This window comes from Ranitomeya variabilis, chromosome 4, assembly GCF_051348905.1.
Source record: "Ranitomeya variabilis isolate aRanVar5 chromosome 4, aRanVar5.hap1, whole genome shotgun sequence".
NCBI classification, from domain to species: domain Eukaryota; kingdom Metazoa; phylum Chordata; class Amphibia; order Anura; family Dendrobatidae; genus Ranitomeya; species Ranitomeya variabilis.
In genome coordinates, this window is record NC_135235.1 from 385,474,180 (window position 1) to 385,497,006 (window position 22,827).

Genomic DNA, 22,827 nt, shown 5'->3' on the forward strand with positions numbered 1-22,827 from the left:
GGATGAAACCCCGAATTACAGAAAAACGGGGACACCAAAGTGGCAGAGCTGGCCCGATTATTAAGAGCGAACTCCGCCAATGGCAAAAAAGCAACCCAATCATCCTGGTCAGCAGACACAAAACACCTCAGATATGTCTCCAGGGTCTGATTAATCCGCTCGGTCTGGCCATTCGTCTGAGGATGGAAAGCGGACGAAAAAGATAAATCTATGCCCATCCTAGCACAGAATGCCCGCCAAAATCTAGACACGAATTGGGTCCCTCTGTCAGAAACGATATTCTCAGGAATACCATGCAAACGAACAACATTTTGAAAAAACAGAGGAACCAACTCGGAAGAAGAAGGCAACTTGGGCAGAGGAACCAAATGGACCATCTTAGAGAAACGGTCACACACCACCCAGATGACAGACATCTTCTGAGAAACAGGCAGATCTGAAATAAAATCCATCGAGATGTGCGTCCAAGGCCTCTTAGGAATAGGCAAGGGCAACAATAATCCACTAGCCCGAGAACAACAAGGCTTGGCCCGAGCACAAACGTCACAAGACTGCACAAAGCCTCGCACATCTCGTGACAGGGAAGGCCACCAGAAGGACCTTGCCACCAAATCCCTGGTACCAAAAATGCCAGGATGACCTGCCAACGCAGAAGAATGAACCTCAGAGATGACTCTACTGGTCCAATCATCAGGAACAAACAGTTTATCAGGTGGGCAACGATCAGGTCTATCCGCCTGAAACTCCTGCAAGGCCCGCCGCAGGTCTGGAGAAACGGCTGACAATACCACTCCATCCTTAAGGATACCTGTGGGCTCAGAGTTACCAGGCGAGTCAGGCTCAAAACTCCTAGAAAGGGCATCCGCCTTAACATTCTTAGAACCCGGTAGGTATGACACCACAAAATTAAACCGAGAGAAAAATAATGACCAGCGCGCCTGTCTAGGATTCAGGCGCCTGGCGGTCTCAAGATAAATCAAATTTTTGTGGTCAGTCAATACCACCACCTGATGTCTGGCCCCCTCAAGCCAATGGCGCCACTCCTCAAAAGCCCACTTCATGGCCAAAAGCTCCCGATTCCCAACATCATAATTCCGCTCAGCGAGCGAAAATTTACGGGAAAAGAAGGCACAAGGCCTCATCACGGAGCAGTCAGAACTTTTCTGCGACAACACTGCCCCAGCTCCGATCTCAGAAGCGTCGACCTCAACCTGAAAAGGTAGAGCAACATCAGGCTGACGCAACACAGGGGCAGAGGAAAAACGGCGCTTAAGCTCCCGAAAGGCCTCCACAGCATCAGGGGACCAATCAGCAACATCAGCACCCTTCTTAGTCAAATCGGTCAATGGCTTAGCAATATCCGAAAAACCAGCAATAAATCGACGATAAAAGTTAGCAAAGCCCAAAAATTTCTGAAGACTCTTAAGAGAAGAGGGCTGCGTCCAATCACAAATAGCTTGAACCTTGACAGGATCCATTTCAATGGAAGAGGGGGAAAAAATATATCCCAAAAAGGAAATCCTCTGTACCCCAAAAACACACTTAGAACCCTTCACACACAAAGAATTAGACCGCAAAACCTGAAAAACCCTCCTGACTTGCTGGACATGAGAGTCCCAGTCATCCGAAAAAATCAGAATATCATCCAGATACACAATCATAAATTTATCCAAATAATCGCGAAAAATATCATGCATAAAGGACTGGAAAACTGACGGAGCATTAGAAAGACCAAAAGGCATCACTAAATACTCAAAGTGGCCCTCGGGCGTATTAAATGCGGTTTTCCACTCATCCCCCTGCCTGATTCGCACCAAATTATACGCCCCACGAAGGTCAATCTTAGAGAACCACTTGGCCCCCTTTATGCGAGCAAACAAATCAGTCAGCAACGGCAATGGGTATTGATATTTAACAGTGATTTTATTCAAAAGCCGATAATCAATACATGGTCTCAAAGAGCCGTCTTTTTTTGACACAAAGAAAAAACCGGCTCCTAAGGGAGATGACGATGGACGAATATGTCCCTTTTCCAAGGACTCCTTTATATATTCTCGCATAGCAGCATGTTCAGGCACAGACAGATTAAATAAACGACCCTTTGGGTATTTACTACCCGGGATTAAATCTATGGCACAATCGCACTCTCGGTGCGGAGGTAATGAACCAAGCTTGGATTCTTCAAAGACGTCACGATAGTCAGACAGGAACTCAGGAATTTCAGAGGGAATAGATGATGAAATGGAAACCACAGGTACATCCCCATGAGCCCCCTTACATCCCCAGCTCAACACAGACATAGCTCTCCAGTCGAGGACTGGGTTGTGAGATTGCAGCCAAGGCAATCCTAGCACCAAATCATCATGTAGATTATACAGCACCAGAAAGCGAATAATCTCCTGGTGATCCGGATTAATACGCATAGTTACTTGTGTCCAGTATTGTGGTTTATTATTAGCCAATGGGGTGGAGTCAATCCCCTTCAGAGGAATAGGAGTCTCCAAAGGCTCTAAATCATACCCACAGCGTTTGGCAAAGGACCAATCCATAAGACTCAAAGCGGCGCCAGAGTCGACATAGGCGTCCGTGGTAATAGATGACAAAGAGCAAATCAGGGTCACAGATAGAATAAACTTAGACGGTAAGGTGCAAATGGAAACAGATTTACCAAGCTTTTTAGTGCGCTTAGAGCATGCTGATATAACATGAGTAGAATCACCACAATAGAAACACAACCCATTTTTCCGTCTAAAATTCTGCCGCTCGCTTCGGGACAGAATTCTATCACACTGCATACTCTCTGGCGACTTCTCAGTGGACACCGCCAGATGGTGCACTGGTTTGCGCTCCCGCAAACGCCTATCGATCTGAATAGCCATTGTCATGGACTCATTCAGACCCGCAGGCACAGGGAACCCCACCATAACATCCTTAATGGCATCAGAGAGACCCTCTCTGAAAGTCGCCGCCAGGGCGCACTCATTCCACTGAGTAAGCACAGACCATTTACGGAATCTTTGGCAGTAAATTTCCGCTTCATCTTGCCCCTGAGATAGGGACATCAAAGTTTTTTCTGCCTGAAGCTCCAAATGAGGTTCGTCATAAAGCAACCCCAAGGCCAGAAAAAACGCATCCACATTGAGCAACGCAGGATCCCCTGGTGTCAATGAAAAAGCCCAGTCTTGAGGGTCGCCCCGGAGCAAGGAAATCACAATCCTGACCTGCTGTGCAGGGTCTCCGGCAGAGCGAGATTTCAGGGACAAAAATAATTTGCAATTATTTCGAAAATTCTGAAACCCAGATCTATTCCCCGAGAAAAATTCCGGCAAAGGAATTCTCGGCTCAGATACAGGTGCATGACAAACAAAATCTTGCAAATTTTGTACCTTCGTGGCGAGATTATTCAAACCTGCAGTTACACTCTGAAGATCCATTACAAACAGGTGGACACAGAGCCATTCAAAGATTAGAAGGAGAGAAAAAAAAAAAAAAATTTTCAGCAGACTACTTATTTCTCTCCTTTCTCAGCCAAGGATTTTAACCCTTTAGTGGGCCGGTCAAACTGTCATGATCTCAATGGCAAGAGAACATAGCATAAGCATATATAGGAACTAGCTCTTGGAAGATGGGAACTGAGCTGACCATGAACTAAACCTAACGCACAACTAGCAGTGGCCGGGTAGCATGCCTACGTTGATTCTAGATGCCCAGCACCAGCCGGAGGACTAAATAATGCTAGCAGAGGAAAATATTAGTCCTAGCTCACCTCTAGAGAAATACCCCGAAAGGAGACAGAGGCCCCCCACATGTATTGGCGGTGAATTAAGATGAAATAACAAACGTAGTATGAAAATAGGTTTAGCAAATTTGAGGTCCACTTACTACATAGCAGAAGACAGAAAGGACACTTTCATGGTCAGCTGAAAACCCTATCAAAACACCATCCAGAAATTACTTTAAAACTCTGGCATTAACTCATAACACCAGAGTGGCAATTCCTGTTCACAAGAGCTTTCCAGACACAGTAACGAAACTACAGCTGTGAACTGGAACAAAAATGCAAAAACAAACATGGACAAGAGTCCAACTTATCTAGTAGTTGTCTAGGAGCAGGAACAAGCACAGAGAGGCTTCTGATAACATTGTTGACCGGCAAGCAACTAACAGAGCAGCAAGGTTATATAGCGACTCCCACATCTTGATGGGAACAGGTGAACAGAGAAGATGAAGACACCAGTTCAATTCCACCAGTAGCCACCGGGGGAGCCCAGAATCCAAATTCACAACAGTAAACCACGCAGAGAATACAAGAACCCCCACACCGACTCACGATGTGAGGGGCGCACTCTGCACCCCAAAACTAACCAGCAAGCAAAAAATCACATAAAAGCAAGCTGGACTAAACTCATCATATACTGAGAAACTTTTCAAGGAAATAATGAGCAAAATGAACAAGCAAACTTAGCTTCTCCAACAGGAGACTGGTCACAAGGAATATTCAGGAGAGCTCAGAATCAGGACTGAATACACCGACAGCAGGCAACAAATGAAGGTCCAGGTGAGTTAAATAGGCCCAGCATAGAAGGAAATGAAGCAGCTGAGCCCAGCCATATCGCTAAAGGCCACCAGAGGGAGCCCAAGAACAAACTCACACAGTACCACTCATGACCAGAGGAGGGAGCCCGAGAACGGAATTCACAACACAAATGGACCATTTTAGAGAACCGGTCACAAACCACCCAGATAACAGACATCCTCTGGGACACAGGAAGATCCGAAATAAAATCCATGGAAATATGTGTTATAGAAAGGTTAATAGTTTGCCTTTAACTGCCTTGCCTTTAACCCCTTAATGACCGCCAATATGCCTTTTAACTGACCTGAGATATAAGAGAATAGCCTCCCCATACAGGGGACAATCCAGCAGCTGTTGGCTGTACACTATAGCTGACAACTTGCTGCATTAGCCCGATCATTGTTTGCACCGTCCAAATCTGTTTAACCCCTTAGATGCTGCTGTCAATAGTGACTACATCATATAAATGGTTAATAGAGTGTAGGGGCTTCCTCTTTATCCCCATCGGCACTCTGAGATCATGATTGTGAGGTCCTGATGTTTGTCTTGACAATTCACGGCCAAATAGAGGCCTTAGTGTCTGACAGCTGTTATAACCTGTTCAGAAGTCAGCAACATTTAGGTGGTAAAAATACACTTTTTCATTTCTGTCATGCCACTTTGCACTAATTCCTGAAAATCACCTGAAGGGTTAATAAACTATTTGATAAAAGTTTTCAATATGTCAGGGGGTGCTGTTTTTAAAATGGTAGAACTTTTTGGGGTTTACCAATATATGTGACCCTTAAAGTCACTTCAAACATGGATAGGTCCCTAAAAAAAAGAAATTTTGAAAATTTCCCTGAAAAAATGAACAATTACTGATACATTTTTAAACCTCCTAAAATGATAACAAAATAAAAGAACAGTTTGAAAATGGTGCTGATGTAAAACAGACATGATAGAAATGTTATTTATTAATGTTTTGCTGTGGTATGACTATCTGAATAAAAGGGATAATCATTGAAAGTTTGAAAATTGCAAATTTTTTTAACATTTTCTCAAATTTCTAATATTTTTTATAAATAAACACAACATATTGACCTAAATTTACCATTATCATAAAGTATAATGTGTCACGAAAAAACAATCTCAAAATCACAGGGATATGTTGAAGCGTTCCAGAGTTATTACTACATAAAGGGACACTGGTCAGATTTCACAGATTTGGCTCCGTCACTAAGGGGTTAAGTGCCTCTTGCCTTTAAGTGTTAGAATTACTAGAATCTGTTGACGCAGTAGTCTGATGGTCTCCTTTCAAGGAGACTATACTTCTTATCAATGTACAGTTAGGTCCATATATATTTGGACACAGACAACATTTTTCTAATTTTGGTTATAGACATTACCACAATGAATTTTAAGCAAAACAATTCCGATGCAGTTGAAGTTCAGACTTTCAGCTTTCATTTGGGGGTATCCACATGAAAATTGGATGAAGGGTTTAGGAGTTTCAACTCCTTAACATGTGCCTCCCTGTTTTTAAAGGGACCAAAAGTAATTGGACAGATTAAATATTTTTAAATAAAATGTTCATTTCTAGTACTTGGTTGAAAACCCTTTGTTGGCAATGACTGCCTGAAGTCTTGAACTCATGGACATCACCAGACGCTGTGTTTCCTCCTTTTTGATGCTCTGCCAGGCCTTCACTGCGGTGGTTTTCAGTTGCTGTTTGTTTGTGGGCCTTACTGTCTGAAGTTTAGTCTTTAACAAGTGAAATGCATGCTCAATTGGGTTGAGATCAGGTGACTGACTTGGCCATTCAAGAATATTCCACTTCTTTGCTTTAATAAACTCCTGGGTTGCTTTGGCTTTATGTTTTGAGTCGTTGTCCATCTGTAGTATGAAATGATGACCAATCAGTTTGGCTGCATTTGGCTGGATCTGAGCACACAGTGTGGGTCTGAATACCTCAGAATTCATTCGGCTGCTTCAGTCCTGTGTGACATCATCAATAAACACTAGTGACCCAGTGCCACTGGCAGCCATGCATGCCCAAGCCATCACACTGCCTCCGCCGTGTTTTACAGATGATGCGGTATGCTTTGGATCATGAGCCGTACCACACCTTCGCCATACTTTTCTCTTTCCATCATTCTGGTAGAGGATGATCTTGGTTTCATCTGTCCAAAGAATGTTCTTCCAGAACTGTGCTGGCTTTTTTAGTTGTTTTTTTAGCAAAGTCCAGTCTAGCCTTTTTATTCTTGATGCTTATGAGTGGCTTGCACCGTGCAGTGAACCCTCTGTATTTACTTTTATGCAGTTTTCTCTTTATAGTAGATTTGGATATTGATACGCCGACCTCCTGGAGAGTGTTGTTCACTTGGTTGGCTGTTGTGAAGAAGTTTCTCTTCACCATGGAGATTATTCTGCGATCATCCCCCACTGTTGTCTTACATGGGCGCTCAGGTCTTTTTGCATTGATGAGTTCACCAGTGCTTTCTTTCTTTCTCAGGATTTTGCCACTCCTAATATTGTAGCAATTTCTCGGATGTTTTTTTTTTCTGTTTTCGCAGCTTAAGGATGGCTTGTTTCACCTGCATGGAGAGCTCCTTTGAACGCATGTTTACTTCACAGCAAAACCTTCCAAATGCAAGCACCACACCTCAAATCAACTCCAGGCCTTTTATCTGCTTAATTTAGAATGACATAACGAAGGGACTGCCCACACCTGTCCATGAAATAGCCTTGGAGTCAATTGTCCAATTACTTTTGGTCCTTTTAAAAACAGGGTGGCACTTGTTAAGGAGCTGAAACTTCTAAACCCTTCATCCAATTTTAATGTGGATACCCTCAAATGAAAGCTGAAAGTCTGAACTTCAACTGCATCTGAATTGTTTTGTTTTGTTTTGCTTAAAATTCATTGTGGTAATGTCTATAACCAAAATTAGAAAAATGTTGTCTCTGTCCGAATATATATGGAGCTAACTGTATGTTCTTAATAGTCAGCAACATGTTCTGGGTTATGGTAAATAAAGGATGACCCTGGGTGATGGTGGGGGCTACATGACTTACATTGAAATGCATTTGTGTAAATGGTATAAAACATTGCTTTGGCTTTTAATATATCAGATAAAAGTGACTTGCTCACAGGATATGTGTGAGGTGTCTTTTGTCTCCAAGCGCGCTTGTAAAATGGCGGGCGTAATTCCACAATTAGGCCTCACTGGTGATCTGTCAGCTGACGTTGGGTCAGAGCGAAAACAGCTACGACAGTTTGGCGCCCGAACGGGGGCCATGTAACCAGCCGCCTTATTCGGAATCCGTATGTGGGAGCTTCCTGAGAGATTGGACAATGCAAACAACAGCTGCAGCAAGGTGAGAAATGTTATTCTTACAATCTGTTTGCACCTGCAATCTCTCTTCCGGATTTCTCCATACCTCTGGGTAAAAGGCTGCGAACAACACGGTTCAAAGAATCCACATCACCAGTGAGTTTTTTGTGTTTTTGTCTGTTTATGTCCGTATGAGAGTTGAATAATAGAGTAATAAGATGATAATTGTGATAATTGTTATCTGTATTATTTGTCAATATCCTAATTGGTTATGTATTTGTTTAGTGTGTGTGTGTAATACAAGAGCTGGGATAGACTCTGTGCAGTGTTGTTATTTTGGTCATTTTGGATTGGCAGTACATTATATGAAGCTGTATTTTGTGTAAGGCTGTGGTTTTTGTTGTTTGGCCTTAAAGTGTTTTCAGAGTGTCAGTGGACACTGCTGCAGTTTTATTTATATAGAGTTGTGTTAATTCCAAAGTGCAAAATAGGCAGGCTGTGTGAACCTTGTATGTATGTCCATGAGAAGCTCTGATTGAGATAAGGGATTTTCTTCTTGTAAAATCAACTAAAAAGTGAAAGGAAAAGAAAAAAAACAATCCCTGAGCACGTATGAATGAGTGATCACAAAAGTATCATTACTTATCTAACTGTTGTTGAAGGTCCAGGATGAATGAGTTGTGGATATTTTTAATGTAAATTTAATTTACATCTGAGATTCAGTGAAACCTGTGTTATATATGGTTTGACACTGGATAGGTTTCTATGTGTGTCTATGTGTGTTTTGGCCAGACGCGGTCAGAGTCAGCTTCTTCAAGTTATGCAGTGATTTGCCTGTATAGAGAAATTGTTTTTAATTCCTAGAGGATGAATGTTTGAATGTTTTGTAGAGATTAAGTCTGAAAACTGCTGCAATCCGTTTCTGTGTAGAAGACACCAAGCTCTTATCTGTGCAAAATACCAGATGGGAGGAGGGAAGGACAAACCCCTGTGCGACTTGCTAGAATTTTCTCCCCTTTGCGCTGTGGGCCAGAGGAAGGGGGGCATGTATTGCATTCTAAGTTTCTCTGTCCTTGGTTTAGTACACGCTGAGAGATTTGTGTTTAAAGCAATAAGTACTGTATGAAATTGAAAGTGAAACCTATTTTAGAGGAAAACTTATAAGTGATTGAAAAGATTGGTAAAAGATTCACCTGCTTCAAGTTGAGTGATTGATATAGCAAATTGAGGATCAACAGAGGAGGTAGCCAACTGCACGGCTGATGTAGTATAGGTGGTGTAACCTGCTACAGTCAGTCTACGGCATTAGGTGGTGTAACTTGCCGTCCATGGAGCTGTGCTAGCCAGCTGATTTATCGAGTGGTAGGTGGTGTAACCTGCTTGGTGTTGTTGAGCGGATAAGTTTAAGCCATGGGCAACTTATTCTGTGTGCAGTCAGGGCCCCCAATGGGATCCAAAACCGCTGTACAGATTGGAAAAAGGAAGCAGTGGAAGATATGAAACCAATATTGAGAAAGGCAAAAAAAAAATGCCAGTGTGTGGATGTTTGGATGTACAAAAAGGCACAGACAAGGGATGAAAATAGCAAGTGAATAAATGGCGTCTGAGAGAGTGCAGCAGGACGGAAGTAAGGTGTATTATGAATGTTTTGATGCTTAAAAGTCCGACTATGACTGACACATTACTGCTACGGTCATACCTTTGTATAACTAGAGACCCAGACAAGACAGATGGACTGTGGTCAGACAAACCCAGACTGGAGAAATATTTGTATGATCTGTGCTGCAACCTGACCTAAGAATTGCACTGAATCCTGTCCAGACAAGATCACATGTAGTGACATAAGAAGCTGACACAGGATTGTGGTTGGTGGATAGTGGGGACATTAACTTTTGGGAGTAGGCTGACAGTAATCCTTTTGGGAAGGAGCTATTGACCAGCATGTCTAGTCACCCCCACCTTTCATCTAGTCACCCCCACCACCAGAGAACCAACCACATCAGGCAGGGTAAAACAGATACAGGAGTATTATCCCTGGAGGCCCTCTGACTAGCTAGCTACACTAAAACAATTGGCTGACCCTGAGAACCAACCTTTCCCATTTTTCAGACAAAGACAATATGATGGACGTATAAGTGCACCTGGGCAGGCCTAGGGAGTTAGTGAGCACAAAAGCAGGTGACGTACTAGGATGCAAATTAAGACACATACAGATGTGACAAAAGAAGAGAGTGTAGAGATGTACTTTGGACGATTACAGCTGAAATAGGAAGACATGGGGTACAGTCCAGTAAACCCACTTGATGTGAAAGTATTGGTAAATACATTCATTGACGGTATGACCAAAGACTTACGAGACGCAAATACAGAGAGCCAGACCTAAATGGAGAAATGTAGATCCAAAAGACCTGAAGGTTCCTAAAGGAGTTGAACAAACTAGGACAATAAGACGACGTGTCATGTATGCTGGAGTACAAGGAAGACAGTAGAGACATAGTGAGGGACCTAAGGACTTAGAAACAGTAAAGTGCTGAAATTGTGGAGAAAATGGACACTCAGACCAATTTACCACCTCCCTCACCTTCAGACTAGGAAACTGACAATCCAGTGACAAATGTGTGCCCTGTTCTTGTTCCCTCCGGACCTGGTCCTGCCTTGATGACCACCATACCAATGCCGGGAGGGAGAGAGACAGAATTCTTGATTGACACTGGGGCAGCCGGAACTGTGGTACACAAAGACTTGATAATGCCAGACATGATTATTGACGAGACTGTGGAATGCGTGAGTGTAGAAGGACAAGCGACTGAAGCCCCTATGACTAAACAAATAAGACTAGAATCACGAGACAGCCAAGAGGTGCTTACAAACTAAAGGTACCTTCACACGAAGCGACGCTGCAGCGATAGCGACAACGATGCCGATCGCTGCAGCGTCGCTGTTTGATCGCTGGGAAGCTGTCACGCAGACCGCTCTCCAGCGACCAACGATGCCGAGGTCCCCGGGTAACCAGGGTAAACATCGGGTTGCTAAGCGCAGGGCCGCGCTTAGTAACCCGATGTTTACCCTGGTTACCAGCGTAAAAGTAAAAATAACAAACAGTACATGCTCACCTGCGCGTCCCCCGGCGTTCGCTTCCTGTACTGTGTGAGCGCCGGCCCTAACAGCAGAGCGGTGACGTCACCGCTGTGCTTTTACTTTCACTTTAGAGCCGGCGCTCAGTCAGAGCAGGAAGCGGACGGCAGGGGACGCACAGGTGAGTATGTACTTTGTTTTTTTTACTTTTACGCTGGTAACCAGGGTAAACATCGGGTTACTAAGCGCGGCCCTGCGCTTAGTAACCCGATATTTACCCTGGTTACCAGCGTAAAACATCGCTGGTATCGTTGCTTTTGGTGTCAAACCTGACGATACACGCAGGTCTGACGACCAAATAAAGTTCTGAACTTTATTCAACGACCAGCGATATCACAGCAGGATCCAGATCGCTGCTGCGTGTCAAACACAACGATATCGCTATCCAGGACGCTGCAACGTCACGGATCGTTGTCGTTCTCGTTGTAAAGTCGTTTCGTGTGAAGGTACCTTTACTGTTAGTGACAATACCCCTATGAATTTGCTGGGAGCAGAGTTGAGTGCTGCCTAGACCACCATACAGTACTCTCCTGAGGGTATTACAGTCACAAGTCCCCTTTCATATAAACACTTGGGGCAGAGGGACGCCAGGGTCTTCCACGTGCACATTATACCACAGGTAAATCATGCCCTATTATAGTTACACTTAATTCCATTCATTTGCCAGTTTAGTAGTTTCCTTACACAAGATGGTATAGTTACCATGTATTTCTAGGTTGTCTTCATATGATATATAAGTTTTTTAGCCATTCATTATATTGGCTCAAACCATAATCACTGTTTATTTGTCCTTTCCACTTCTTATACCTTATCGCAAGCAACTGGTATTGATATTTGGTATTTTTCAAATCCCTTCTTTTTGTATTTGGAACTGTTAGTTATGGATTTACATAGGGCTACTACCTTCTTAAAATAAGCTTGTGCTTTGCTGTGGCCTATGGCATTGTGCTCTCCCATTTTACGACTCAGTATCTTTCGTAAATATATATATTTTCATATATATAATTTTCTTTTGGTAACATATTCTGTGAATCAAATTTAGGTTTCTTAAGAGGTACTCTACCCAATCAAATACGGGTATAAATAATATTTGGACATTAGTGTCTGACTTTTATAAACACTTGTGTAATATTGCAGAACTGGTGTATATGGCAAGAGTAGTGAAAGTCATACCTGACACCAGAATATCTGAGGACAGGGAAAAGAGTCAGGTACCAGACACTGTTTGGGCAAGGGGAAAATCTGATGTGGGTCGGCTGCCCATTCCCCTTGTCATGATTAAATTAAAAGAAGGAACCACTCCTCTTTGGTAAAAGCAATACCCCTTAAGTCTAGTCAAATCAATGGCCCTGAGCAGGGATATTAAAGAGTATGTTAAGGCAGGGGTTCTGGTGCAAAGATCTTCCCCCTGCAACACCCCTTTGTATCCAATTAAGAAGAAAAAGGACCCAAGGGTTCCCCTGAAACAGAATAGTTCATAACTTACAGGCCATTAATGATGTTACAGTGAGTGTGATCTCAAATTGTCCCTAATACACACACCGTACGGTCACAAAATGTTTTAATAGTCATTAATTTGGCAAATGCATTCTTCTCTGTACCCCTGCACCCTGACTGACAGCATCTTTTCTCTTTTACTCGCGAAGGTAAACAATACTGTTGGACGGTCCTCCCAAAAGGGGGAAAGAACTCCCCAACCATCTATTCAACAGTGATGGCAGGGATTCTTGAGCAGTGGCAACCAACCACCTCATCCACAGACTGTACTATTGCAGTACGTGGATGTACTATTGCAGTACGTGGATGACTTCTTGCTCTGCTTCTTGCAGACGTCCTGCAAGGAAGCTACAGTTTCCTTGCTGTGTTTTTTGGCAGAGAAGGGTTGCAAGGTCTCACGTGACAAATTACAGTAGTGCAAACAAAAGGTGACATTTTTAGGACATTGTTTTTTCTGAAGGTACAAGACACCTGACTGAAGACAGAAAACAGGCAATACAAAATCTCCCTTTACCCAGGTCACACCAGCATCTACGCATTTTCCTAGGTTTGGTGACCTACTGTAGGCCTTGGATAAGGTCTGCTTCACACTGACTTTTTCTTTTGACAATTTGTTCCCCACATGACATTAATGCCATACTCATACAAGTTTAACCAAAACAGTTATGGCTAGACAGAGCTAGACAGATCAAACTTGAATGTGCTCTAATACTAATTTAATGAATACGTCACCCTCAAAAGGTACAATGTTCTGAATCCAGCCACTCTTCTGCTTGTGGATTCAGAAAAGGGGGAATTGGTGACAGCATTAGAAAAAAAAAAAAAAAAGTACACTGGTACGTTGACATGACACACAAACATGACTGCATAGGAACTGATGAGTCAGGAGACAGTTTTACATATGTTCATGAAAAACCTGTTCCTAATGCATATTTTGAAGTTTTTATTTTTGTAGATGGCTCCAGATACCACCAGGATGGGCGATTCTACACTGGACATGCAGTAGTATCCTCACATGAGGTAATCCGAGTTGAACCACTCCCTCCTCACATGTCGGTGCAGGAGGCAGAGTTGAAGGCACTCACTGAGGCGTGTAGAGCTGCTGCAGGTAAAGTCGCTAATATTTACACAGATTCGAATTGTGCATGGGGAATATCCCATGATTATCACTCTGTCTGGAGAAGCAGAACGTTTCTTACATCAGACGGTAAGCCCATTAAAAATGCAGAGCTGTCCAGGTTGGCATCGTCAAGGTAACAGCACACACGGACGGTGACTCTGTGGAGGTAGAGGGCAACAGAAGGGCAGACGAGGCTGCTAAAGTAGCAGCAAGGCGGCCTAGGGAGCAGTGGACGGTGGCGGAGAGTCAGCGTATTCCAGCCACACTGAGCCTAGATGTCCTGAAATCCCTCCAGCTGCCCAAACAGAGAAGGAACACGGGGGAGAATGGGAGCTGAACTGAACTCAAAAGGAGCTTTGGGAGAATAAGGATAAATTGTATATACCAAAGTCCCTGTTCCTAATAATGGCGCAAGCAACACCTGGCCCCACTCACACCTCAAAATGTCACATGTGTCCATGGTAGATGCCTTCCGGATCGCTCCTGGTTTCAGTTACGCAGCAGCAAAGCTCGTACGGTCATGCCTCATCTGTGCACAGCACAACCCTGGTAAAACAGTAAAAATCCTTAAGAAAGCGACACCCAGGCCTCTCTACCCGTTTCAGAGACTGCAGACTGACTACATACAGCTACCCAAGGTAGGAGTGTGTGAAAAATGTCCTAGTATGTGTAGATCTCTTCTCTGGTTGGCTGGAAGCCTATCTGGTAAAAATGTGCAAATGCTAAAGTGACTGCAGACAAACTGATGAAAGAACTGATCTGCAGGTATGGTGTCCCAGAAACCATAGAGAGCGATAGGGGCACACACTTGCAGGCCCTGGGAGTACAGCAAGCATTTCATGCACCATATAGACAAAAAAGTAGTGGGAAAGTAGAGAGCCTAAATGGGACACTTAAACTGAAAATTCAGAGGCCATGGCAGACACAGGAAAGAGCGGGGTAGAGTGCTTGTCTCTTGCACTCTTTTCAGTCAGACACACTCCAAATAGAAAGACAGGCTCGTCTGCGTCTCCTTTTGAAGTCCTGTTTGGCAGTTTGCCAAAGACTGGTCTGTACTTCCCACAGGTGCTACAAATGCAACACGGTGCTATGACAGCCCATGTCCAGGCCTTGCAGAAAAGACTTAATGTGGTGCATAAAAATGTGTTTTCATCCATTCCAGATCTTAATGCCAGTGCAGACGTACATCTGCTGAATCCAGGTGATTGGGTGGTCATACACAGACACGTGAGAAGGAGCCTATATCCATGGTTTGACGGCCCGTTGTAAAGTCCAGCTGACCACATTCAATTGAGGGAACGCCCACCTGGATCCATGCCAGTCACTGCAAAAAGATCTTTTTACTAGCAGAAAGACTGTTGTTCTAATCACCTTGCTGGCAGTGGTAGGATGTCTGCACCTTAGGGTACTGTCACACAAAACGATTTACCAACGATCACGACCAGCGATACGACCTGGCCGTGATCGTTGGTAAGTGATTGTGTGGTCGCTGGGGAGCTGTCACACAGTCAGCTCTCCAGCGACCAACGATGCCGAAGTCCCCGGGTAACCAGGGTAAACATCGGGTTACTAAGCGCAGGGCCGCGCTTAGTAACCCGATGTTTACCGTGGTTACCAGCGTAAAAGTAAAAAAAAACAGTACATACTCACATTCCGGTGTCTGTCCCCCGGCGTTCTGCTTCTCTCCACTGTGTCTGTGCCAGCCGGAAAGCACAGCGGTGACGTCACCGCTGTGCTCGCTTTCCGGCCGGCCAGCGCTCACAGTGCAGAGAAGCAGAACGCTGGGGGACAGACACCGGAATGTGAGTATGTACTGTTTTTTTTTTTTTACTTTTACGCTGGTAACCACGGTAAACATCGGGTTACTAAGCGCGGCCTTGCGCTTAGTAACCCGATGTTTACCCTGGTTACAAGCGAACGCATCGCTGGATCGCTGTCACACACAACGATCCAGCGATGACAGCGGGAGATCCAGCGACGAAAGAAAGTTCCAAACGATCTGCTACGACGTACGATTCTCAGCAGGATCCCTGATCGCTGCTGCGTGTCAGACACAGCGATATCGTATGGATATCGCTGGAACGTCACGGATCGTACCGTCGTAGCGATCAAAGTGCCAATGTGTGACAGTACCCTTACAGAGACACTGGATAAACTTTTAAGTGTTGACAAGGACAACAAACTTATTCAGCATCTTGCTTTTCTTACAAACGACGCGGAAAGACAAAAACTGCTGGACTGTTGGATCTGTATACACAGCCCAGTATTTGTAAGGGCTATGCTGTACTTAGCCTTTACCTCTGGAGCCAAGGAAGGTATTAACCCCACACAGCATACCCAATGAGACTTGGACTCAGATTTTCTAGGTTCCTTAAGGCTCTTAATGAGACTAATACAATATAGAGACTCCTTTTTAAATCCAGCCGATTGGCTTAGCGGCCTAGCAGGATGGATTATTTTTGGTATTTTTCAGACTTGTATGCAAATTTTGTTGCTTTGCTTATTGTTTTATGTAGCCGTAAAAGCGCTAATATATGTATTACCTAAGGCTGAACCTTGTGTAGTATTTCATAGGCCCCGTATGGCCACTGCTGACGGGGGAGTTGAGTGTCCACACTGAGGGTGGATGGGCGAAGCAGGTAGAAAGCCCCCTTGTGGGTACTAGACCCATGAGACAGTAGCTCCTTTGTGGGCATCAGCTGACCCCGTAGCAAAGGTTATACCATTTACAAAAGGGGGAAATTGTTATAGAAGGGTTAATAGTTTGCCTTTAACTGCCTTGCCTTTAAGTGCCTCTTGCCTTTAAGTGTTAGAATTACTAGAATCTGTTGATGCAGTAGTCTGATGGTCTCCTTTCAAGGAGACTATACTTCTTATCAATGTATGTTCTTAATAGTCAGCAACAACATGTTCTGGGTTATGGTAAATAGAGGATGACCCTGGGTGATGGTGGGGGCTACATGACTTACATTGAAATGCATTTGTGTAAATGGTATAAAACATTGCTTTGGCTTTTAATATATCAGATAAAAGTGACTTGCTCACAGGATATGTGTGAGGTGTCTTTTGTCTCCAAGCGCGCTTGTAAAATGGCGGGCATAATTCCACAATTAGGCCTCACTGGTGATCTGTCAGCTGACGTTGGGTCAGAGCAAAAACAGCTACGACATATGCGTCCAGGGCCTCTCAGAGACAGGCAAAGGCAAAAGCAACCCACTAGCGCGGGAACAGCAAGGCTTAGCCCGGGCACAAGTCCCACAGGACTGCACAAAAGAATGCACATCCCGCGACAAGGAAGGCCACCAAAAGGACCTAGCAACCAAACCTCTGGTACCAAAAATCCCAGGATGACCGGCCAACACCAAACAATGGACCTCAGAAATTACCTTACTTGTCCATCTATCAGGAACAAACAGCTTCCCCATAGGACAGCGGTCAGGTTTATCAGCCTGAAATTCCTGAAGCACCCGCCGTAAATCAGGGGAGATGGCAGAAAGAACCACCCCTTCCCTAAGAATGCCAACCGGCTAAAGAACTCCAGGAGAATCAGGCAAAAAACTCCTAGAGAGGGCATCCGCTTTAACATTCTTAGATCCCGGAAGATATGAAACCACAAAATCGAAACGGGAGAAAAACAGGGACCATCTAACCTGTCTAGGGTTCAGCCGCTTGGCCGACTTGAGGTAAATCAGATTCTTATGATCGGTCAAGACCACAACGCGGTGCCTGGTTCCCTCAAGCCAATGTCGCCACTCCTCAAATGCCCACTTCATAGCCAACAACTCCCGATTGCCGACATCATAATTGCGTTCCACAGACGAAAACTTTCGGGAAAAGAAGGCACATGGTTTCATCAAGGAACCATCAGAATTCCTCTGTGACAAAACGGCCCCTGCCCCAATCTCAGAAGCGTCAACCTCAACCTGAAAAGGAAGAGAAACATCCGGCTGACGCAAGACAGGGGCAGAAGTAAATCGGCGTTTAAGCTCCTGAAAGGCCTCCACAGCCGCAGAGGACCAATTCGTCACATCAGCGCCTTTCTTCGTCAAATCGGTCAGGGGTTTAACCACACTGGAGAAGTAGGCAATGAAACGGCGATAAAAATTAGCAAAGCCCAAAAATTTCTGAAGGCTCTTCACAGATGTGGGCTGAATCCAGTCATGAATGGCTTGGACCTTAACAGGATCCATTTCTATAGACGAATGAGAAAAAATAAACCCCAAAAAAGAGACCTTCTGAACTCCAAATAGGCACTTAGACCCCTTCACAAATAGGGCATTATCACGAAGGATCTGGAATACCATCCTGACCTGCTTCACATGAGACTCCCAATCATCGGAAAAAATCAAAATATCATCCAAATACACAATCAAGAATTTATCAAGATAATTGCGGAAAATATTATGCATGAAGGACTGAAATACAGAAGGAGCATTAGAAAGCACGAAAGGCATCACAAGGTATTCAAAATGGCCTTCGGGCGTATTAAATGCAGTTTTCCATTCGTCACCCTGTTTAATACGAACAAGATTATATGCCCCTCGAAGGTCAATCTTGGTAAACCAACTAGCCCCCTTAATCCGAGCAAACAAATCAGAAAGCAGAGGTAAAGGGTATTGGAATTTGACCGTGATCTTATTAAGAAGGCGATAATCAATACAGGGTCTCAAGGAGCCATCCTTCTTGGCAACAAAAAAGAAACCCGCTCCCAATGGTGATGAAGACGGCCGAATATGCCCCTTCTCCAAAGACTCCTTTACATAGCTCCGCATGGTGGCATGCTCTGGCACAGATAGATTGAAAAGTCGGCCCTTAGGGAACTTACAGCCAGGAATCAAGACAATAGCACAATCACAGTCCCTATGCGGAGGAAGGGAACTGGACTTGGGCTCATCGAATACATCCTGGAAGTCTGACAAAAATTCAGGAACATCAGAAGAGGGGGAAGAGGAAATTGACATCAAAGGAACGTCACTATGTACCCCTTGACAACCCCAACTAGTCACAGACATAGATTTCCAATCCAGCACTGGATTGTGTACTTGTAACCATGGGAAACCCAGTACAACAACATCATGTAAATTATGCAACACCAGAAAACGGCAATCTTCCTGATGTGCTGGAGCCATGCACATAGTCAGCTGAGTCCAATACTGAGGTTTATTCTTGGCCAACGGTGTAGCATCAATACCCCTCAAAGGAATAGGGCTCTGCAAAGGTTGCAAAGAAAAACCACAGCGCCTGGCGAATTCTAAGTCCATTAAGTTCAGGGCAGCGCCTGAATCCACAAATGCCATGACAGAAAAGGATGACAATGAGCAACTCAGGGTCACAGACAGGAGAAATTTAGGCTGTACAGTACTGATGGTAACAGATCTAGCTACCCTCTTAATACGCTTAGGGCAATCAGAAATAGCATGAGCAGAATCACCACAGTAAAAACACAGCCCATTCTGACGTCTGTATCCCCTCTGTTCTGCTCTAGTCAAAATCCTATCACATTGCATAGGCTCAGGACTCTGTTCAGAGGACGCTGCCATATGGTGCACCACTTTGCGCTCGCGCAGGCGCCGATCAATCTGAATGGCTAGAGACATAGATTCGCTCAAACCAACAGGCGTGGGGAACCCCACCATAACATCTTTAAGGGCTTCAGAAAGACCCTTTCTGAAAATTGCTGCCAGAGCGTCCTCATTCCATTTAGTGAGCACAGACCATTTTTTAAATTTCTGGCAGTATAATTCTGCCGCTTCCTGACCCTGACACAGGGCCAACAAGGTTTTTTCCGCATGATCCACAGAGTTAGGTTCGTCATACAATAATCCGAGCGATTGAAAAAAATGCATCTACTTTAAGCAATGCCGGATCCCCTGACTCAAGGGAGAATGCCCAGTCCTGAGGGTCACCACGCAGCAAAGAAATAACTATTTTAACTTGCTGAATGGGATCACCAGAGGAACGGGATTTCAGAGCAAAAAACAATTTGCAGTTATTTTTAAAGTTCAAAACCTTGGATCTATCCCCATAAAACAAATCTGGAGTAGGAATTCTAGGCTCTAAAACCGGAGTCTGAACAACATAATCTTGGATACTCTGTACTCTTGCAGCAAGCTGATCCACACGAGTAAACAAACCCTGAACATCCATGCCCGCGCCCAAATCCTGAACCACCCAGAGATTAAGAGGAAGGAAAAAGACAAAACAGAATAAAGAAAAAAAAATGTCTCAGAACTCTTTTTCTTTTCCTTCTTTTGAGATGCATTCAACTCATTTTTGGCCAGTTGTACTGTTATGGACTGGTGAGTAAGGAGCGACATGCGACTAGCTCTGAGCTGGTGATAACTATACTGACCGCCAGGGGCGTAACAACAGTCCTGCGGGCCCCGGTGCGAACTTTTGAATGGGGCCCCCCCCCCCCCAAAAAAAAAAAAAAAAATGATATACAGACACACGCATACAATGTTAAACTAAGAAGTAAATATCTATTGCAAAAAAAACACCCCCCCCCTAGCTGACCAATAGCACTATGCAGGGCACCCCCCCCCAGCTAAACGATAATGGCACCGGCTCCTGCCGCCCGGACATACCTGGGCCCGGCGATCGGCATCGCCAGGCAGCCCGGGACCTGGGAAGAGCATGGCGCACCCACATGTCGCACCCCCCACATGTCCCACATGTTGCTGCACGTACCTTCACCGCTCGAAGTCCCCCAGGCAGCGCGCGCGCGCCTGGCAGCCCCGCGAAAAGGAGGAGGAGGAGCCGAGGAACGTGACGCCGCACGGCCTGCCCCCACAGTCAGGGCCGTATTTAGAGTTTCTGCTGCCCTAGTCCATACTGTATAATGACCGCACATGATGCTCCATACACTGTATAATGACCGCACATGATGCTCCACACTGTATAATGACCGCACATGATGCTCCATACTGTATAATGACCGCACATGATGCTCCATACTGTATAATGACCGCACATGATGCTCCATACTGTATAATGACCGCACATGATGCTCCACACTGTATAATGACCGCACATGATGCTCCATACTGTATAATGACCGCACATGATGCTCCACACTGTATAATGACCGCACATGATGCTCCATACTGTATAATGACCGCACATGATGCTCCATACTGTATAATGACCGCACATGATGCTCCATACTGTATATTGGCCACAAATGATGCTCCATACTGTATAATGACCCCACATGATGCTCCATACTGTATAATGACCCCATATGATGCTCAATAGTGTATAATGACCCCCTCCCATCTTGTATGCATGGCTCATATCCCCCCGCGTATGCATGGCTCATAATTCCCCCCCCCCCATATGCATGGCTCATTTCCCCCCCACCTCCTGTATGCATGGCTCATATCCACCCCCCCCCCACGCCCCCTGTATGCATGGCTCATATCCCCCCCACCTCTTGTATGCATGACTCATATTCCCCCTATGCATGGCTCATCACTCCCCACTACCCCCCCCATGCATGGCTCATCACTCTCCCCCCCCATGCATGGCTCATCACTCCACCACCCCCCTCCGCTCCCCGCTCCTTCTCCCATGGCACGGGCGGCTTACCGTCCTCCTTCAATCCCCCCTGTCCTCTGTCCCTCATACTCACCTGTCAGCTGACAGTCTCACACCAAGCGGGCGCGCCGACGGCGACATCCCTCCGGCTCTCTGTCCCGACTCCCGGCGCACAGGCGCAGGCTCGCAGCTCCTGCTTCCTGCGTGAGCGGTCACGTGATACCGCTCTCATTAAGGCTCATGAATATGCGCATATTCATGAGCCTTAATGAGCGGTACCACATGACCGCTCACTCAGGACGCGCTACAGCTGAGCTAAGCTGAGCTTAGCTGAGACCAGGCATGAGTGACCGGCCGCTCAGCCTGCAATTCATCCTGGCGGCGGCCCGGTAAGCTGCGCCCACGGCGGACTACCGAGGTCGCAGAGGTCGCGGCGGCACCGGGCCCTCTTTTGGGCCCGGGCCCTGGTGCAGCCGCGACCTCTGCGACCCCGGTAGTTCCGCCCCTGCTGACCGCAGTTCCTGATCTTAACACAACACTAGCAGTAGCCGTGGGATGTTCCTGTCACTCCCTGGACACCTCGTCACAGCCGGAGAACTAGCTACCCCTAAAGGTAGAAACAGGAAAGCTTTCTTGCCTCAGCGAAAATCCCCAAAGGAAAGACAGCCCCCCACAAATAATGACTGTGAGAGGAGAAGGAAATGACATACGTAGAATGAAACAAGATTTAGCAAAGGAGGCCACTTCTAGCTAGATAGATAGTATAGGATAGAACACTGTGCGGTCAGTAATAAAAACTAGAAAAAGTCCACCGCAGAGAAATGCAAAAATCTCCACACCTGACTAAAGATGTGGAGGGCAAAATCTGCTCCCCAGAGCTTCCAGCTTAGCTGAATAGATCCATACTGATAAGCTGGACAAATGAGCAAAACATAGAATGTGCTGAACAATAAAGTCCACAACAAGAGGACTGCAAAAGGACAAGCAAGGACTTATCTTTGCTGAACAGGTCAGAGTGTCAGGGAAATCCGTGACTCCAAGCAGGAACAATTGACAACTGGCATTGTTTGAGGGAAAAGGCCAGACTAAAATAGCCGAGCCAGAAAGACGATCAGTGGAAGCAGCTGCTGATGCTAAATCCAAGAAGCAGCCATACCACTCAAAACCACCGGAGGGAGCCCAAGAGCAGAACTCACAAAAGTGCTACTTACAACCACCGGAGGGAGCCCAAGAGCGGAATTCACAACAGTGAGTGCTGCCATTTTTCTTCATTTAAACATCTAGATGAGTTCCTTAGGGGGTCTACTTTCCAAAATGGGTTACTGTTTAGGTACATTAGGGGCTCTGCAAATGCAATGTGACGCCTGCAGACCATTCCATCTAAGTCTGCAATCCAAATGGCGCTCCATCCCTTCCGAGCCCTCCCATCAGGGCCGGACTGGCCATAGGGCACTTCTGGCAAATGCCAGAAGGGCCGGTGCCAGTGGTGGGCCGCTCAATCCGCCGCCCCCGCCGTCGCATTCAACTATACCGGCGTATAGACGCCGGTACAGTTGAATGCAATGATGGAGGAGAGAGCGTCTACAGACGCTCCTCTCCCATCATTCCCCGCTCTGCCTCTGACACTGCGGGTGCGCGATGATGTC